Source organism: Gymnoscopelus braueri (assembly GCF_963280865.1).
Source record: "Gymnoscopelus braueri genome assembly, chromosome: 23".
Taxonomy (NCBI): domain Eukaryota; kingdom Metazoa; phylum Chordata; class Actinopteri; order Myctophiformes; family Myctophidae; genus Gymnoscopelus; species Gymnoscopelus braueri.
In genome coordinates, this window is record NC_137625.1 from 37456128 (window position 1) to 37462405 (window position 6278).

At 44.8% G+C, this 6278-nt stretch overlaps 1 protein-coding gene across 1 annotated transcript in view; it reads right to left on the reverse strand.

The window, feature by feature from the left end:
• The window catches only part of pthlha (parathyroid hormone-like hormone a), a 16945-nt gene extending 11072 nt beyond the window's left edge, over positions 1-5873 (reverse strand). The window contains exon 1 of the mRNA XM_080420530.1: positions 5684-5873. The gene's annotated coding sequence lies outside the window, so the exon portion shown is untranslated. The remainder of the gene's footprint in view (positions 1-5683) is intronic.
• Between the last annotated feature and the right edge of the window lie 405 nt (positions 5874-6278).

Here is a 6278-nt window from a genome sequence, read left to right on the forward strand (position 1 = left end):
ACAAATTGCAGATCTAGAAGCTCAAAACGTGTCGCAACACAACGAGTTGTAAGCCTGTAGATCGGCTATTTTCTGCAAAGAGATTTGGTGTAGAGGGAAAAAAGGAAGGGACCTAGTATAGACCCCTGGCGGACTCCGGTCATTAAAGTATACAGGGTTCAAGTGGTTTGAAACTCCCCCATCTCCCCCACACATCCAAAGCCCCCACGACCATCACTAACTAACATCAGATATCAATCCTGTTTTTCATATATAATGTGCACAAATCCCTCTGCTCACAATTTAACTCGGGAGTGTAATCAAATGGATGTACATAAACACTATGCCATATGTTTATGTAAGGCCAAGGCCGTCAGAGTTCATTTAGCTCTTCAGATGATAACTCGCTTGAGGAAGCACTCAGCCTGGAGCCATATCAGCTCCCTGAGTGAACAAACAGCTCTCAAATTAACACATGTCAACTCCAAAATGTATCGTCACTGATAAATCAACCTTTAATAGCGCTTGAAAATGTGCTATGTCGGAGACATTCCTTTGGCCTCTTGGATCAGAAAGCCAGAGTGATACCTTAGCTCTCTGAGGCCTCCGACCACCATTGCTGTCTTACTCAGCAGAAAGGACTTGTATTATTTCTAACATCGAGCCGCATTTATACATCAAGTTACTGTGCTGCTGCCGGTAATAAATGCGTAAAATGCGGCCTGCACTAAAACCTTATTTTACCTTCATGAATCTTAAGGACACAATGGGAAACACTCGTATTTCTGCACATTTTCCCAGAGACGTGAGTGTTAGCCTATGACGTGTGTGTATGCTTGTCAATTTGACCGGCACACATGTCAGCGTATGGGATGGATACTTAACATGTACAACCGCAACTCTTAGGCAAAGTTATGTAAACATTTTTCCAAATGATTCCCAAAACAAATCTCGCTTGAAATCATCATGTTTGATAGATAAGGTCCGCTGTAGGCTTAGAAGATTTTATTACCTCTATATTTAACTGTAAGGAGGGTTGGGGAGGGGGTGGGGGCACAGCTGGAATACATTGCTGATATTAAAATTCACGTCAATCAAAACAGCGGAGGTGAATGGAGCTCTCACCGCACTGTTTGTCCAGCTTCCTGTCGTTTGCTCATTAGCAGCGTGGGAGACGACTCCCATGTGTTGAGGTTAACTAAGGGAAGAGAGAAGGGCCACATGGGCTTGGCCTGCTTGGCTGGCCATAATACAACTTGGGGAAATTTTAATCAGTCTGCTTGTAACGGTTAATTCAGCCCACCCTTCATCAGCCTGTGTCCCTCACTGTACTCTGAGGACGCCATGCGTGAAGAGCTGTATGAGAGGCGAAGGATTAGCACACACTTCCAAATGTTTAGCTAACCTTATGGAGGGTCTCCAAGGCTTCCAAATGTCCAGCGTTCCTTAACCACTTAAACACTACATACATTCAGTGTACGTCAAATAATGAAAATAGCCAATCTACATGCCCACAATGCGCCTCAATGCAAAACGTTGTGAACTTGTAGCTCAGCTATTTACACCAAATGTGTGCCTATTTTTGCAGACTATTCGCCTATTATGACATGCACAGATTGGGGATGCTAACATTCCAAAAGAGAATGACAAATTCAGTTAGGGTGGGACATCTATATGTATTGCATATATTTTACCAGGCTGCACTGCTTGCGTGCGGATATAGATAATTATCAGGGGGTTCCCTATGTGTTCTGACTCGATACCAACAGCCTAAGTTTAGCCAGACCTTGCTTTCAATTTAGTACATTTTTCCAACATTCTGGCTTGGCGACTGTGGTCTATTGATGCGTTGTTGATATTTGCCAGCAAAAGCTGCTTTGCTATGAAGGGCACTGCATTGCTTGGGTAACACACAATGGAGACATTATTTACTCAAATAGGTAAATTACCAGTTGAATGGAAAGGCATCCATCAACAGCCGTTGCCAACATGACGTCTGGATGTGATAAAGCTACCACCTGAATAGCATCTCATTCAAGGCTTCTTTTCATTCACTACTGTTGTATTGGCCTAATGGCAAACAGACTCCATTGTTCACTTGCAAGTCATCATGGAGTAGTTCAATTTTAATGGTGAAAGATTAGCCCCCCAAGAAAATTATTGAGAGTAGAGTAGTTTTCCCATTCAGATACACAAATTAGTTAGGTTCCCTCCACTTTTAAGCAGAGAGAGTCCAAAGCCATTCTAGATCACTGCCAGGCCAAAAAAAGAAGGGAAGAAGAAAAGGAGTCTCGAATGAAGTCTACTGTACCTGCCGTTTCTGTTCACCCCCCTCACCTTTTTATACAGCACATTGACGCTCAGTTTGGAAAAAAAGATCTCATGATTCCACTCTGCAAAGGCTACTTTACCTGCATATAAACAGGTAAAAAAAAAGTATTTTCCTGGCAGCGAGGCAGCATGTGCGTTCGAAGCCAGGAAAGCTGTTTTAGATTCATAGAAAATTGCTGCGTCTTGGCAGCGCACGACATACACAAAATAAATGTCCGCTTTTAATCTTGCGACTTCAACCTCCCCCCTCCCCCACCACCCTGCTCGTACCTCTCCCTTTGAAAACAATCCTTCTCACAAAGGCACGTACTGTTGCATGTACCCACCCTCTGTTAGTGGTCCCCACTTTGCCACCCTGTTGCCCCCCTTAGGCCCCCCACACACACAACACACAACGACCTGGGGAGATGGCTGCCTTACCAGGCACAGTGCTCGCTAGACCTGAGCTTAATTGCTGTGAATATGGTACTGTAATATTCCGTCGTATAACGGCAGCGTTCTTGCAAGTCGTGTGTGTGTGACTCACAATAATGTCACCCGGGGAGGTGTGCGGCAATGTTCGTGTTTAGGACAAGGGATGAATGGACGGGAAGGTATGGTAGCATGTAGGAAAAGTAAAGCAGGCAGAGCAGAGAGGGAGTGGGGGAAGTTTGGGATGATGAGGGGGGCTTGCTCATATTCCTCTCAGGGGTGGCCTTTCCCTTCTCTCTCTCTCTCTCTCTCTCTCCCTCTCCCTCCCTCTCTCTCTCCCTCTCTGTCTCTCTCCCATCCTTAACCTCTGGCTTACCTCTGGCCCTTCCCTCCCTGTGGCCCTAGCCTAGCTCAGTGGTGACATATTTGAATTGTGGAAAGGAGAAGAATGCACCATTCACCCTCCTCTTTTTCGGGGGGCCGGAGATGAACAGCAGCTTCAGTTTTATTGGCATGGTTACTGGGAACAGGAGAGAGGGGCATAACATTCATTCACCTCTCTAACTGGAGCCAAACACAAACTCTCCCTCTCTCTCTCTCTCTCTCTCTTTCTCTCTCTCTGTCTCCTTCTCTCTCTTTCTCTGTCTCTCTCTCTCCCCCTTCCATCCAGCTTTTTTCCTCTTTCTCACAGCTGTAAAATGTACACAGTACACAGCATACACACACAGCCTCACGCCCCGCAAGGAGACACATGCTCGCCACTGCAGCGCGACCACAAACACTAATTCTTCTGAGACGTACAGGAAAAGCCGCAGCGCTCGCATTTTCAGAATAGCTGTAGTTTTTGCTACCCAGCCTGACCCCATGACCATGGAGACGGATGTACAAAGTGGAGACCATGACAGCTTAGCAAACCTCACCGTAAACACTGCATTATAGGGCAGCAGATGAAGCTATAGCTCACAGAGGGGAATTAATTCTTGTTACTCTGGGAGTTCAATTCAGAAAGGGGCCAGGGTCCATTTCCAGGGCAGAAATTCTGGTTTGAACTTGTCATTTTGAGGGAAGTATTTAGAATTTCAACGTACTGTAATCAGGCTATTTATTCAAAGTCAGGGCAAAACCTGTTTCCAAATAGGAATATCAAATACATTTTTAAGACCGAATCTCACAATTCCTCATAATTCTCTTGTACTACAAATTGCTAATAAAGGCAAGGAAAAGGATATGCCCATACATACGTATTACTAGCTGCCATTCCAAGAAACATCTGAAATTATGTATAGAGTACAGTATATCTTTAGCCCTTTATACTTGGCTGTACAACGAATGACGAAAATGTTTCATTTCAACTGTTTATTTACTATTCTAGTTATTTTCACCCTGAGAAATCATTGAGGGTGGCCCTCATTTACAATGAGGGCCACAAGCTCACAACGCCTCACAACGTATCTACAAGCTCACACCGCCTCACAACGCGTCTACAAGCTCACACCGCGTCACAACACGTCTTCAAGCTCACAATGCGTTATGATGTGACGTGTTGAAAATGTAGGCAAAGCACAATTTTTGGAAGGATTTTGCCTATAATGCTATATGCCCAATCTAGGGACGCGAGGTTGAAAGCGGTTAATAGCTGTAAAGAGTTAAAATGCGAGATATTGTTTGATGGCAAGCAAATCAAATGAGCAGTAACATCCTCAGTTTTGATTCAATTCTGAATGAAAATTGGCACAAATGGACCCTTAACAGGTCAATTTTTACACTCAGATTTAAATGAATAGGCCCACTGAGGATTTGTCCGTGTATCAGATGTACAGTATGAGATAAAGCCTAAAAGTGCCAGTGAGCAGAGTTGTCCACATGGTGTGTGTTACTTGCTACAGAAGCCCAGCTGGCAGTGGGTAGTGCAGTGCTGAAGAGGTCTGTGAGTGTGGAACCCCAGCACTATAGTGGGGCAGACAGTATTAAGCCAGATTTATACTCGGCTGTACGATGATGCCGTGTACAGAAAATGACTGATATACAAGCTCACACCACACCGTATCCTTGAGCTTATACTGTATATGCCCTATTTCTGATGTGCGACACTGTCGTAGGCTGGAGCATACAGTACAGTAAATTGCGCATTAGGAGGTAAAGGGGAAGGCGCCTGCAGTCTGCCCGACTACACGACTGCCGGCCGGCCTGCCTGCCTGTCTGTCTGTCTTTCTGTCCGTCTGTCTGTCTTTGGCTGACTTTTGCAAATGTCACCAAAAATGGGCGTACTCAAATCCGTTTGGTGTGTCACCCTTGGATCGCACCAAGGCAATCGAGTCCCTGTGCTCAATTACATTTGATTGTGGTTATCCTTCAGCTGCCAGAGAACGGCATGAGAATATGAAGAGGGATAGAGCGTGGTTTGGAGATGTTTTGACTTGCTAAACAGTTTCTCGTTTGTTGCGCAGTCTTTATGTTTCATGCTCTTGTGATTTGATTAGTCTTAAGGCTTTGCAACAAGCACACAATCCCCCTTCTGAAAAAATATACAAGGCCATTTCAAGATCATTTGGGCCTTGTTATGAGATCCTGGCACAGGTTTCTAATCAACATTTACCCTGCATTACCTGGGTTTCCTTAACTGCTGCTCTGTTACCATGTGAACCAACACTAAGCGCTCAACAGCCATTTCAGCATCCTTCATTCCCACAGATGGAATTTTCGCTTGATGAGCTTTGTTGAGCTTTGTTTTACAAACGCAGACACTAAACAGGCTGCTTTTATATCAATATTTTTGCCCCGACTTAATTATACCGGGGGGGGTCTGGAACCAAAACATCATACATCAACTCTTGACTTTATTAATCCTTCAATAAACAACTGAAATCATGGCACGCTACCACAACGCACACACTAATGTTAATATAACATAAATAAACAAGAAAACTAAAATCATAAAGATTCAGTTCTAAATTTCACTCACCTTAAAAATGGCAGCCTCAACTTCCTGTTGATGTTGTTATTTATCAGCAATCCACTCGGGACTTGTCAGAAAATAAACCCTTCCTTTCTCCACTCTCCTCTTCACAAGCTTTGTGCAGCCTTTGTGAAGGCGTGGCGTCAGAGTGAACGGGAAGTTTGTCTTGAAGATGCTGGAGTGTGTCCTGACTTGCTGGGAGGCTTCCTCCGCTTTGTTGTGAAGTCGGCTGGGGATTCAAAACCTATATAAGTAAGGTTAAGCCCTCCTGGTGACATCACGGGTTGGTCATCATCATCATCATCACCACTGTATGGTAATAGAAGCCATGAGCTGCATATGTAATTAGATGGACGCAGTTACTCACTCACTCACTCACTCCGTCTCTCTATCTGTTCCTCCCCTTCTCCCACTTTCTTTCCCTGCCTCCCTGTTTCACACAAGGAGACATAAGACACATACTCGCACATACCCACAGACACCACACACACACTCACACACACACACACACACACACACACACACACACACACACACAGACACACACACACATGCACGCGTGCGCGCACACACACACACACACACACACACACACACACAC